Raw genomic sequence first — 15,230 nt, 5'->3', positions numbered from 1 at the left:
TGTTGAATTTTGTATTTTCCTGAAATTTCTTTTCTTTTCTTGGAAGCAAACAAAACACTGTGGATTGTTTTTTAAGTTTGGCAGATGAAAACAAGCACAGAAAACCTTTTTGGTGGCATATACCAAAATGTAGATGTAGATCTTTATCTTGTCTTGAAGTTAATGGAGAATGAAGGTAGTATTTGGGGCGATGTGGCTGGGAAGAGCAAACATTGTCGCGGCATGAAATATTCAGTTTATTCCTTTCTGTCTTCTTATTAGATATATTGGATATCTCTCTCCATATAAGGCAATTTGTCACCTTAGGTTATTAGCTGTATGAGAATTAGCTCCCAAATCCAACTTAATAAATCAGGTCCTGAATTTTAGAATACTTGTAAAACCTATTAAGTGTTTCATTGCTACTTAAATAATCAGATGTGGGCAAAACGCATTTTCAGTGTTCTTTGTTCAGTTTATCACTTTTAAACTGTCAAAGCCAGAGAATTTTAAAACTTTTAAGCTAATTAGTTTTCACTTGTAAGAATATGCTATCTTAGCAAGTAGCAAGGGCCTTGGTAAACAATGTGAAATTAAAAACTGTTGCTTGAATGAATAAATCAATGAATGAATATATAGATGGGTGAACGGATAAATAAATATATTGTGCAGACTAAGGTATACTGTGCAACTCAATAGACAATCAGCATCTACTATGGGGTAGGCATTGTGTGAAGACTGGGGAAATCAAGTTGAAGGGGAAAATCTTTGACCATTAGACCTATACGTTAGCAGAGGGACTGTCACTAACACAAGCTCATTACCGCGTGCTATGTGGTAGGTAAAGGGTGCTCTGGGAGGGACTAGAAATGTGATCTGAATTTGCCAGGCAAAGAAGGAAATATATGAAGAAAATTATTCTAGGCAGATGGAATCAAAAAGAGGAAGGTGCAAATCAGTGTGGTGTGTTAGGAAAATTGCAAATGGCTGACTACTGTAATGACAAGGCAGAGGTACAGAAGGGAAAGAGAAAATGATGCAAGATGAGGCTGGATCATGGAGGGCTTCATAAATTCTGCTGAGAAATCTACACTCTATCTAATGAGGAGCTGGGAAACAACCAAATGATAAAATATTCTGGTATTGAAAGTGAAGATAGATTTAAGAGTCAAAAGCCAGGCAAATTATGTCTCCTACTGCAATTATTGAGTATCAAAGCAAATCTCTCATCATCACATGGGAACTAGGATCCCTCCTAAAACACTGACATTGATCTGTGATGGAGACAATATATAAGCATGAAATTGTGGGCAGAGGAAGGGCATATATAGAAATTGACTATAAAGTCACAAAATATCAATTTCAAAGTGTGGTTTCAAGAGTCAGGTTCATTATTGCATGATTACAACTCATTTTGTTGTATTAAAATTATGTAACGTCCACTTTTACTGTTATGTTTCTAAGGTAATTAGGCTCTTACCAAATTTTAATATAAAACTTTTTTAGGGGGAAGAGGTTTCACAGATAAATGATCTTTACCTGATGGATCCCATTTGAAATTTCCCACATTTTTATATGGCCACAATATTAAGCTTGATGAACTTTTCTTTAGGACCAAGGCTATGCTCTCATACCTTGTTGAAAAAGAACTACCTATTTCTGCGAAAGGGACTTATAGCATTTTGGAGGTCAAAATGTCAACCCCTTATTACTCTCCATTTATTTTTAGCCTATTACTGTACAACGTTTCTCAGGTTTTCCTCAAACCTCTTTTATCCTTTGTTATTCCATTAGCTTGTATATCTTTAAAAGTCATTGACATTATCAAGCTTGAAAAAGAGACAACAATACAACTCCCTGGATCTCAAAGGTATGTGTTTAGAAGCAGGAAGAAGGGTGGTGTGGGGGCTTCAGGAGTCTTTAAGAACAACTTTATAGTTCTCTTTTTTTTCTGCCATGGGTTAATCTTCGCCCAAACACTATGTTCTCTATAAACTTTTCTTACCTTTTAACGTAACTTAAAATTGAAAATCCAACTGTTTTGCATGCAGGGTTTCATAGGTTTCCTACATTTTAAACATAGTCTTTGTAATATCTGAGAGGACACTTCATGTGAAATTCACTTCTATAGCTACATGTTACTGGGTATGACTCTAAGCTTAGCACTTGCACATGTCTTGTAATCATTTCCTTAACACTATGACTTAAATAGTTATTAGAAAATAAGTGAGATCATAAACTGAGTACATCAACGCAGTTCCAGGATCCTCAATTTAGTCATAGAGATATAAATAACCTCTTTTACAATTTATTTAGACATTTCACATACTATTACAGTATAGTATAAAAATATACATAAATACATTTTCTTTCATCTGCTTTTTGGACATTCAACCAAAGACTGTTGTAAAGTAGTAGATAAAATCAATGAAAATTGTTACTAAAAATTTTCTTAAATGTGCATCCTTTGTGACGGGTCAACTTTGATATTTATAAAACAACAGCATATACCCAGTTCTACTTATGTATTTAGGCACTTAACACATGTGGATTTAAAAATTGTGTAGCCAACACAACTGCCCTTATGACTGACTTGGGACACTTAGAATTAGCTATTTGTGTTCTTGTGATGAAGGACAAGTCACTAACAGCACCTGTAATTAACCACCTGCTCACCTAATTACAGAATCACAGATTAAATATTCTGGAAAGCAATTTGCTTTCTACATTTCAGATTAAAGACATAGATTTACATAATAGGAAAACATTTATCCCACTAATGATTTCTAATAAATTTGTACTCAATTTGCATTAAGAAGAGTCACATTGGGACCTGAATTTAAACACTACATTTTCAAGATTTCTCTCTGGATGTGTGAAAACTACTAGAAGCAATGACTTCCACAAGATAATTTCCATTTGAGGAAATAATTATGGAATAATGCATAAATTTTTGAAACATAAAAATTAGATGTAGGGCTTGAAAGAAATAAGACTATTCTTGCTTCACCCCAAAAGAAAATAAAATGTACTTGTATATTAGTCTGTTCTCATGCTGACATAAAGACATATTAAGACTGGGTAATTTATAAAGGAAAGAGGTTTAATTGACTCAAAGTTCAGCTGGCTGGGGAGACCTCAGCAAACTTACACTCATGGCAGAAGGGGAAGCAAATATGGCCTTCTTCACATGACAGCATCAAGGGTAAGTGCCAAGCAAAAGGTGAAAAAGCTCCTTATAAAACCATCAGATCTCATGAGAACTCACTATCGTGAGAACAGCATGAGAATAAACACCCTCAGGATTAAATTACCTCCCCCTTGGTCCCTCCCATGGCACATGGGGATTATAGGAACTAAAATTAAAGATGAGATTTGGATGGGGACACAGCCAAATCATATCAACTTGTGAGCTTTGGTCGGGTCTTTTTGGATAATATAAACAAATAGCAAAACCATTTACAGTATCAGAAATATGTGGAAAGGACTGCTGATCACAGGACAGAGCAAAATGGCCAAATAGAAGCTTCCACTGATTGTCCTGTCTGCAGGAGCACTGAGTTTAACAGACATCTACACAAACAAGTCCTTCATAAGAACCAAAAATTAGGTGAGTGATCACAGTGCCTGGTTTTAACTTCAAATCACTGAAAAAGGCACTGAAGAGGGTAGAAAAGATAGATTTGAATGACTGATGCCAACTCTCCCCCTTTCCCCAGCAGCAACCATGTGGTTCAGAGAATCTGTATGCTTGGGGATGGTGGAGCACAGTGATTGTGGGACTTTGCAATGGAACTCTGACATAGTGGAAAGCATCACCAGGCAGAACTCAACTGATGCCCACAGAAGGAGCCTTGAGATTAGCACTGGCCAGAGGGGAATCATCCATCTCAGGAGTCAGAACTTGAGTTCTGGCAAGCCTCAACACTCTGTGATAAAGGGCTCTGGAGTTCTAAATCAACTTGAAAGTTTAGTCTAGGTCACAGGACTGCAACCCCTAGGCCAGTCCTGGCGGTGTGCTGGGCTTGGAGCCAGTGGACTTGGTGGGGCATGCAACCTAGTGAGACACCAGCTGGGGTTACTAAGGAAGTACTTGCACCAACCCTTCCCTAAACCTAGGCAGTGTAGCTTGCAGCTCCAAAAGAGACTTCTTCCTTCAGTTTCAGAAGATGAGAAGAAAGCATAATGTGGACTTTGTCTTGCAAGTTGGATGCTAGCTCAGCCACAGTAGGATTGGTCAGTGGGCAGAATTGTGAGGCCCCCCATTCCTGGCCCTAGCTCCCAGAGGACATTTCTAAACATACCCTGTGCCCAGAAGGTAATCTACTTCTTTGAAGGGAAGGACTCAGTCCTGACAGGATTCATCACCTGCTGACAAAGAGCCCTTGGGTCCTGAATAATCAGCAGCGATAGCCAGGTAGTACACGCTATGGGCCATGGGTGAGACATGCTGCCTTCAAGTGTAATCTAGCATATTCCCAGCTATAGTGGCTACAAGGAGAGCCTCCTTTTGTTTAAGGAAAGAAGAGGTAAAAGTGAAGGGAAATTAGTCTTGCAGCTTAGCTACCATCTCAGCCACAATTGGGCAGAGCACCAAGTGCGTTCTTGGGGGTCCCCAATTCCAGGCCTTGATTCTTGAATGGAATTTATGGACCTGCTCTGGGCTAGGATGTAGCCCACTGACCTGAAAGATGAGTCCCAGGCCTGGAAGCATACACCACAAGCTGACTGAGGAGCCCTTGGGACTTAAGTGAACACTGACAGTAGACTAGAGGCCCTTTCTGTGGGCCTGTGACAGTGGTGGTTATGGGGAAAGACTTTTCTACCTGTGAAAAAGAAGAGGGAAGAATGGAAAGGACTTTGTCTTTTGGTTTGGGTGGAATCTCAGCTACAGTAGAATAGAGTATCAGGTAGATTTCTAAGTTTCCTGACTCGTGGCCCTGGCTCCTAGATGGCATCTCTGGACCCACCTGGGATCTGGGGAACTTGTTTCCCTGAAAGGAAAGATACAAACCTGACTGGCTCCACCACTTGATGACTGTAGAGTCCTACAGCCTTGTGTGAACATAGGCAGTATTTAGGTAGTGGTTACAGTGGGTATTGGGCGAGACAGTGCTGTTCTCGCTTCAGGTCTAACCCAGAGAAGTCCCAGTGGTTGTGGCCACAGAGGTGCTTGTGTCACCCTTCCCTCACCTCCAGGGATCTTAAACACACACACACATACACACACACACACAGAGAGAGACAGAGAGAAAGACAGAGAGAGAGAGAGAGAGAGAGAGAGAGAGAGAGAGAGAGAGAGAGAGAGAGACTCTGTTTGGGTGAAAGTAAGGGGAGGAGAATAACCCAGGAAATTCTCTCTGATGCTACCCAAGACCACCAAGTTGGTCTGCAAGAGCCCCAACATTGCTCTGTGTGGGGTGCCCTCTAATGCAGATAAGGCTGCAGTGACCCAGACTTAGGTCATAGCATCTAAGTCCCTTCAAATATCTGGAAACCCCTCCAAAGAAGGATAGGCAGAAACAAGCCAAGACTGTGAAGTCTACAATCAATACCTCACTTTTCAAATGCCCAGACACTGACAAACATCCACAAGCATCAAGACCATCCAGTAAAGCATGCCCACACTAAATGAAGCAAATATGGCACCAGGGACCAATCCTGGAGAGACAGAGATACGTGACCTTTCAGTCAGATAATTCAAAATAGCTGTTTTGAGGAACTTGGAAATTCAAGATAACACAGAGAAGGAATTCAGGAGCACGTCAGATATATTTAACAAAGAGATTGAAATAATTAAAAAGAATCAAGCAGAAATTCTGAGTTGAAAATGCAACTGACATACTAAAGAATGCATCAGAGTCTACTAATGGGAAAACTGATCAAGCAGAAGAAAGAATTAGTGAGCTTGAAGACAGGCTATTTGAAAATACACGGTCAGAGGAAATAAAAGGAAAACTAATAGAAAAGAATGAGGCATGCCTAAAAGATCTAGAAAATCACCCAAAAGAGCAAATTTAAGAGTTATTTTCCTTAAAGGGGAGGTAAAGAGATGGTGTAGAAAGTTTATTCAAAGGGATAATAACAGAGTAACTTCCCAATCCTAGCGAAAAATATCAATATTTAACTACAAGAAGGTTATAGAACATCACACAGATTTTCCTCAATCTAGTTAATAATCTAGATTGTCTCAAGATACCTAGGCTATCTTGAGACAATAATTAAACTCCCAAAAGCCAAGGATAAAGAAAGGATCCTAAAAATAGCAAGAGAAAAGAAACAGATAACATACAATGAAGCTCCAATATGTTTGGCAGCAGACTTTTCAATGAAACCTTACATTCCAAGAGAAAGTGGCATGACGTATTTAAGGTGCTAAAGGAAACAAAACTTTTAACCTATAATAGCATATCCGGTAAAAATATCTTTCAAATATGAAGAAGAAATAAAGACTTTCCTAGACAAACAAAAGCTTATGGATTTCATTTACACCAGACCTGTCCTACAAGACACGCTAAAGGGAGTTTTTTAATATAAAAGAAAAGGACATTGATTAATAGGAAGAAATCATCTGAAGATACAAAATTCACTGGTAATAGTAAATACATAGAACAACACAGAATCTTATGACACAATAACTACAATGTGTAAATTAGTCTTATCTTAAGTGGACAGATTAGAAGACAAACCAATCAAAAATAATAACCACAATTTTTCAAGACATAGTACAGTATGATACAAATGGAAACAATAAAAAGTTAAAAAGCAGGGACATGAAGTTAAAATGTAGAGTTTTTATTAGTGTTCTATTTGTTGTTAGTCTGTATGTCTATGCAATCAGTGTTGTCATCCGTTTAAAGTAATGGGTTATAAGACATTATTGCAAGCCTTATGGTAACCTCAAATTAAAAAACATACAATGGATATACAAAAAATAAAAAGTAAGAAATTTAAAAATACCATCAGAAAAATCACATTTATTAAAAGGAAGAAAAGAAGGAAGAAAAGACCACAAAACAACCAGAAAACAAATAACAAATAGCAGGAGTAAGTTCTTACTTATCAATAACATTGAATGTAAATAGACTAAACTGTCCAATTAAAGGACATAGAGTGGCTGAATGAATAAAAAACAAGACCCAATGATCTTTTGCCTACAAGAGACACACTTCACCTATAAAGACACAAATAGACTGAAAATAAAGGGATGGAAAAAGATGTTACATCCCAATGGAAACTGAAAAAGAGAAGGAGTAGTTATATCAAACAAATAGATTTCAAGATGAAAGTCATAAAATAAGACAAAGAAGGTCATTATATAGTAATAAAGGGGACAACTCAATTGGAAGATATATCAATTGAACATATATATGTGCTGAACACTGGATCACCATATATATAAAACAAATATTATTAGAGCTAAAGTAAGAGATAGACCCCAGTACAATAATAGCTGAAGACTTCAATACCCAATTTTCAGCATTGGACACATCATCCAGTCAAAAAAATCAACAAAGAAACACCAGACTCAGCTTCACTATAGACCAAATGGACCTAATAGATATTAACAGAACACTTCAACCAACAGCTGCAGAGTACACAGTCTTCTTCTCTGCATGTAGTTTATTCCCAAGGACAGACCATGTGTTAGGTTACAAAACTAGTGTTGGAACATCAAAAAATTAAATCATATGAAGTGTCTTCTCTGATCACAATGGAATGAAACTAGAAATAAATAACAAGAGGAATGTTGGAAACTATACAAGAACAAAGAAATTAAACAATATGTTCCTGAATGACCAGTGTGTAATAACAAATTTAAGAAGGAAACTGAAATACATCTTGAAACAAATGATAATGGAAGCAAAACATACCAAAACCTATGGGATACAGTGATATCAGTACTAAGAGGGAAGTTTGCAGCTATAAGTGCATAACTCAAAAGGTATGCACTTATGGCTAATGCACTAATGATGCATCTTAAAGAATTAGAAAAGCTAGAGAAAACCAAATCCAAAATTACTAGAAGAAAAGAAATAATAAAGATCAGAGTTGAAATCAATAAAATTGGTAGAAAGAAAACAATACAAAAGATAAATTCAACAAAGGCATTTTTTATAAAAGATAAAGAAGCCTTTTGCCAGACTAAGAACAAAGGAGAAAATACCCTAATAAATAGCATCAGAAATGATAAAGGAGATATTACCACTGATATGCAGAAATTCAAAGGATCACTACAGGCTACTGTGGGCAACTATATATTAATGAATTGGCAAACCTACAAGAAATGGACATATTCCTAGACATATACAATTTACCAATATTAAACCATGAAGGAAGAGGTCCAAAACTTGAAAAGACCAAAAACAAAAACAAAAAAGAATAAGATTGAAGCCATTTTAAAGTCTTCCAGCAATAAAAAGCCCAGAACTTGACAGCTTCACTACTGAATTCCACCAAACACTTAAAGAATTAATGATGGCAGTGGCAGCCCATCTAGAGTGGCCACTGCCATGACCCTGGCTGCAGTGTGGGAGGCATGGCCAGGGCCATGCACTCCAAGGAGCTAGTGGTAGCTGGGAACAGGTGGAAGTCTTGCCTCCTTCTGAGTTGTCAGGGTGAAAGCCTCATGTTCCCCAGGTGTGTCTATGGCCGCCCAGTTGAGGCTACAGACCTGGGCATCCCTGTGCTCTTGGGGGCTGGGAGCAGGCAGGAGCCCCACCCTCTGAGATGCAGCTGTAGCCACCCAGCCATGGCTGTGGACCCAGGCATCTCTGCACTCTTAGAGGCCCAGGAAGGCCCTCTGCCTTCTTAGGCTCAGAAGAGACTGTTCCCTCTGTCTGGATTCTCCCCACTCCCAGTGCCCACTCCAGTCTTTGAACAAAGTTGAAGCCAAGCCGAGGCACTGTCACAATGTGGCCAGGTGTACTCATGCTCAGGGCAGCACTGACATGCCAGCCTCCTGCCAGCTTAGACCTCTCCAGACTTTGGGTGCTGATGAGCATGGGAGTAAAGCTGAGGGGAGGGCTGAGGGTAGCTTGGCACTGACCTGCAGGTGACCCTTAGCACTAACAGCCTGGGCACCATAAAAATTGGTAGGAGGCAAACAGGCTTTTGGGCAGAAAAGGGAGGGTCCCTGGTGAAGTCCTACCTTCAAGCTGGGGAAGGCCTGAAGCATGGAGGCCAGGCTGGTACTCCCGTGGACTAGAGTGGGAACTTATGGTGCTTTTCCCAGGTCCACCCATGGCTGCCCATGAACTAATAAGCACACACTTCCTCCCTTCTGAAGTGCATAAAAACCCCAGACTCAGCCAGACATGAAGACAGGTCAGGATGAATAGCTGTAGCTACCCACTCCACAGTCTCCTCTGCTGAGAGCTGAGCAGATGTAAGGATGACCAGCTGCAGAGAAGAGCTACCGACTCCAGGGTCTCCTCTCTGCTGACAGCTGAACACTCATTGGGATACCCTGGCTGCAGAGAGGAGCTACCCACTGCAGGTCTCCTCTGAGCTGTTCTATCACTCAATAAAGCTACTCTTCATCTTGCTTATCCTCTACATCTCCACATATCTCATTCTTCCCGGACATGGGACAATAACTTGGGATCCACTGAATGGTGGGGTTGAGAGAGCTGTAACACAAAAGGAGCTGAAACACGCCCCTTCCTTACCACAATGCAGACAACAAGAAGGAGAGAAGAGAGAAGAGCGGCAACCCTTCAGGTATTCCAGACCTAGGAATTTCTTAAGCCAGGGCTGTGACACCCCTTTGGGGGCTCTGCAGTTCCTGGCATCTCCAAGTTTCCAGGTGCCACCACATTCCCCAGTACCAGCCATGGAAGCTGTTGTGGGACACCTTGTCCAGTTGCAGCCCTGCTGGGAGCCGGGACCCATACCAATGCCTGGAGCTGCCCACCCTGCCACAGCCAGCATGCCTGGCTATACACAGTAACCAGACCCCATGCTTACTTGCTCACACACTCCTTGCCGCTCTACATGCTTGGCAGGCCTGGAATCCAGGCCAGAAGTGCAAGCCAAGTATGCTTGTCAGGCTGAGTGGGCCCAGTGGGCCCAAGGAAAACTCAGGCAAAGGTGCCACTGGCCACAGAGGTTTCTGGCTAATGAAGTGACACCCAAAGGATCCCGTAACACTAATACTAATCCTACTCAAACTATTCCAAACGATATAGGATGTGAGGATAATTTCAAACTCATTCTATGAGGCCAGAATACCCTGAGAGCAAAAACCAGACAGAGATGACATATCCAAAAAAAAAAAGTAAGGAAGGAAGAAAGAAAGAAAGAAAAAAACACACAAACAAACAAACTACAGACCAATGTTCCTGATTAACATTGATGCAAAAATCCTCAACAAAATACTAGCAAATTGAATTCAACAACACATTAAAAAGATCATTCATTATGGCCAAGTGGGATTTTTTCTGGGGATGTAAGGATGGTTCAACATAAGCAAATCAATCAGTATGATACATTATATCAACAGAATCAAGGATAAAAATAATATGATCATTTCAATTGATGCTGGAAAACCATCTGATAATATTCAACAGCCCCTCATAATAAAAACACTAAAATAACTAGGTATAGAAGGAACATACCTCAACATAATAAAACCCATTTAAAACAGACCCATGCATAGGATCATACTGAATGGGGAAAAGCCAAAAGCCTTCCTTCTATGATCTGGAATATGTCAAGGATGTCCACTTTTTCCACAGTTATTTAACATGATACTGCACATTCTAGCTAGAGTAATCGAACAAGAGAAATAAATAAAGGGCATCTAAATTGGAAAGGAAAAAGTCAAATTATCCTTGTTTGCAGATGATACGATCTTATATTTGGGAAAAAGTAAATACTCCACAAAAAAAACTATTAAAACTAATAAACAAATTCAGGATTCAGGATTCAGTTTCAGGATATAAAATCAGCATACAATGATCAGTAGCATTTCTATATGCCAACAGCAAACAATCTGAAAAATTAATTTAAAAAGTAATTTCATTTACAATAGCTAAAATTAATCTATACAATAGCTACAAATAAAATTAAATACTTAGGAATTAACCAAAGAAGTGAATCATTTTGACAATAAAAACTATAAATCATTGATGAAAGAAATTTAGGAGGACACACACAAAAATGAAAGGTATTTCATGTTCATGGATTGGAAGAATCAATATTGTTAAAATATCCATATTACCCAAAGCAATCTACAAATTCAGTGCAATCTCTTTCAAAATACCAATGATATTCTTCACAGAAATAGAAAAACAATCCCAAAATGTATATGGATCCACAAAAGACCAAGAATAGCCAAAGCTGTCCTGAGCAAAATGAACAAAATTGGAAGAATCACATTACCTGACTTCAAATTACACTACAAAGCTGTAGTAACCAAAAAAGCATGGTACTGGTATTAAAACAGACACAGAGACCAATGGAGTAGAATAGAGAACCCAGAAAAAAATCCATACAACTATAGTGAACTAATTTACCACAAAGATGCCAAGAATATACACGGCAGAAAAAAACAATCTCTTCAATAAATGGTGCTAAGAAAGCTGGATATCCATATGCAGAAGAATGAAACTAGACCCTTGTCTCTTGGCATATAAAAATATCAAATCAAAATGAATTAACGACTTATATCTAAGACTTCAAACTGAAACTACTACAGAAAAACTTTGGGGAAAATCTCTCATGACATTTTGGGCAAAGATTTCTTGAGTAATACTCTACAAGAACAAGCAGCCAAAGCAAACATGTACAAATGAGATTACATCAAGTTAAAAAGCGGAACAGCAATGTAAACAACTATTAAAGTGAAGAGACAACCCACAGAATGAGAGAAAATATTTTCAAACTATCCATCTGACAAGAGATCAATAACCAGAATATGTAAAGAGCTCAACCAACTCTAAAGGAAAAAAAAAATCTATGAATTCAATTAAAAATGAGCAAAACACCTAAATAGATATTTCTCAAAATAAGACGCACAAATGGCAAACTGGTACATGAAAAGGTGCTCAATATCATTGATCATCAGAGAAATGCAAATCAAAACTACAATGAGATACCATCTCACCCCACATAAAATATCTCTTATCCAAAAGACAGACAGGTAATAACAAATGCTGGCTAGGATGTGGAGAAAAGGGAACCTTTATCCACTCTTGGTGGGAGTGTATATTAGTATAACCACTATGGAGAAGAGTTTGGAAGAGGTACCATATGATCCAGCAATTCCACTCCTGGGTATATACCCCAAAGAAAGGAAAGCAGTGTACCTCAAAGAGTTATTTGCACTCCCATGTTTATTGTAGCACTATTCATAATAGCCAAGATTTGAGAAGAACGTGTCTGTCACCAGTTGAATGGATAAAGAAAATATAGCACATATACTCAATAAAGTACTATTTGATCATAAAAGGAATAAGATCCTGTTATTTACAATGACATGTATGAAACCATAAGTCATTTTGTTAAGTGAAATAAGCTAGGCACAGAAAGACAAACTTCACCTATTCTCATTTATTTGTGGAAGCTAAAAATTAAAACAATTGAACTCATGAAGGTAGAGAGTAGAATGATGATTACCAGAAGCTGGGAAAGGTGGTGGTGGGCACCAGGAGGAAGTGGGGTGGTTAATGGGTACAAAAATATATTGGATAGAATGAATAAGATCTAGTATGTAATTGCAAAACAGGATGACTATTGTCAATAATAATTTAATCACACACTTAAAAATAACTAAAATATAGTTGAATCATTTGTAACACAAAAGATAAATGTTTGAGGTGATGGATATCCCATTTACCCTAACGTGATTATTACACATGGTATGCCTATATCATAATATTTTGTGTACCCCATAAATATACAAATCTACTATGTACTCACAAAAAACAAAAATAAAAAAAGAGAAAGATATGAACAGGAATTCCTAGATAGGGTTAAGAGTAATTCATTTAACTTATTCATTCATTTACTCACTCAACAATCATTTAGTAATAACCTACTTGGTTCCAGGCACTGTTTTAGGTATAGCAATAAACAAAATAGACACAAATCCCTCCCCTAATGGTGCTTTCAAGGGGGAAGGGGAAGAGTAATAAGCAGGACAAATAAGTGAAATATACAATATTTGGATAGTGAATGCTAAGGAGAAAAAAATAAGGTGAAAGAAAGAAGACAGGAAGTCAGTTTGGGGCAGGGATATTTCACAAGGGTGACCAAAGAATGCCTCACTGAGAAGGTGATCCTTGAGTAGTTAACAGAAATGAGAAAGTAAGCCATACAGTTATCTAGAGAGAAAACATTCCAGTCGGTGCAAAGGCTGTTTTGGAGGGTACCTAGTGGGTATGAGGAAATGTGAAGAGGTCAGAGTGACCTGGAGAGCAGCAGGAAGCCAAGTAGAAAGGGGAAGTGGGAAGTAGGCAGTCCATGTGGAACCTTGAAGATCATCATAAAGACCTAAGTTTCTACTTTGGATGAATAGTCTGGGAGGAACTTTGTTAACTGATGTCATGGGGGAAAACAGGCTGTGGAATTTCTGAAATTAAGAAATTTAGAAATTGGTATATTTTAGTTATGACCAAGTTCAAGTGCTCCATTTTAAGATAAGAAAAAAAAAAAGAAAGAAAGAAAGAAAGAAAAAAGCACAGGGCAGCTGAGATTTCCCCATATGTAGCTAGTAAGAAGCAGGGTTGGGTCTAGAAGCTAAATCCTAACTCAGTCACATATATTGTCTCAAAGGGTCACAGACATGGCTCAGGATGGAGTATATCTTAGCTGTAAGAAGAGCTGAAATTAGTATTGATGAGTTTAGAATCATAAACCCTAAGATGAACAATCATTAAGAAAATGATGGGGGAAATTGGAATTCGCTAACATTATGCTTTGATCTTAAATTTGGCACTTTTTAAAAATATAATATCTTTAATTAGAGTATGTTCCACAGGAAGATTTCAAGTGCTAAACCGATCTGTTCCTTCATTTTCTTTTTGGAGGTTAATTTAGAATAGTCTCAAAAATTGGTCTGGGGACCTACAATGGTCCCCTGTGATTTGCATAATAGAAGTAAGTCTGTCTTTTGTCTACAGTTGTATATGAGTGTATTTGCATAGGAAGGGCTTCATGCATGGCCACTTAGTTTAGTTGGTTAAGGTTTGAAGGTAATTAAGTTGAAAGCATGAGGTCTTTCCTATATGGGCTTGTACCTTGGCCCTAACAGCTGCAGAATACATCCCACACCCTGACCAGCTGTCTTGAAAATTCATGCTTTTGGTTATAAGGTCAGGGCCACACAAGCCTATCGCTGAGGATGAAACAGATTGCTCAAAGCACATACCATACTGATAGTATGTCAGCTGCTTCCTCTTAATACACGGGCAATCCGCTGATTAGTCTTGAGCTGGCGTAAGGCTGGTTACTTCCCTGGCTCATGACAACAAAGGCAGATGAACAGCAATTTTGTTTCACGATGTGAATGTCTCCTCATGTCTGTGGGGGGTTCTCTGCTGACAGTTCCTCTCAGTAGGTCTCTTCATATGGGAGTATGTACATATTCTAATCTTAGATCTGATCAAGTAAGATTGCAATTTTTTCTTTGTTTGTTCTTTCCTGTGCTCTTCTTGAAAAGCTGAGTCCAGCGACAATTCCCAAGAGCTGTCATATTTAATCTTATATATCAGTTGTTAGAGACTTTTGAATTCAAAGTATAATTCACCAATGTAATATTGTCAATTAGTATATTGCTATTAATCTTATAATTTTTCCAAGTTTTCCAACATGTTATGCTTGCATCTAAGATGCTAAGATGCTGAAATGACAAGTTTTGAAAGAGATATTTTTCTCTAAATGGCAAATTCAGCGAATTATCTAGGCTACAGTGTAGGAAGTGGAAGGCAAGAATACAGACTCTAGTTCTAGTTTGTGCTATGCTGTTCAGCAGTTAGGCTACCTTGAAGTAAAAGCATTTAATTTCTATAGGTCTTATTAAAATAATTGCTTTAGATAAGGTGACTTCCAAATTACCTTCAAAATAGAAAAATATTCTTACTTATTCTCTTTATATTGAGAGTTGAAGCAAAAATATGTATTTTAGTCAGGATACAGTAGTTGTGGTTAAGACAACAGACAGATCTGTGTTCCAAGTGTATTTCCCACTTACTGGTTGGATAAGCTTGTACAACTTACATAACTTTAAAAACCTATCTCTCCATTTG

General features: G+C 38.3%; 1 protein-coding gene across 2 annotated transcripts in view; it reads right to left on the bottom strand.

Annotated features, from left to right (window-relative positions):
* Positions 1-15,230, bottom strand: part of ADGRB3 (adhesion G protein-coupled receptor B3) — a 783,011-nt gene that overhangs the window by 238,821 nt on the left and 528,960 nt on the right. The window lies entirely within an intron of this gene.

The sequence above is a fragment of the Rhinopithecus roxellana genome, chromosome 4 (assembly GCF_007565055.1).
Source record: "Rhinopithecus roxellana isolate Shanxi Qingling chromosome 4, ASM756505v1, whole genome shotgun sequence".
NCBI classification, from domain to species: Eukaryota; Metazoa; Chordata; class Mammalia; order Primates; family Cercopithecidae; genus Rhinopithecus; species Rhinopithecus roxellana.
This window is presented reverse-complemented; position numbering and strand designations above follow the sequence as displayed.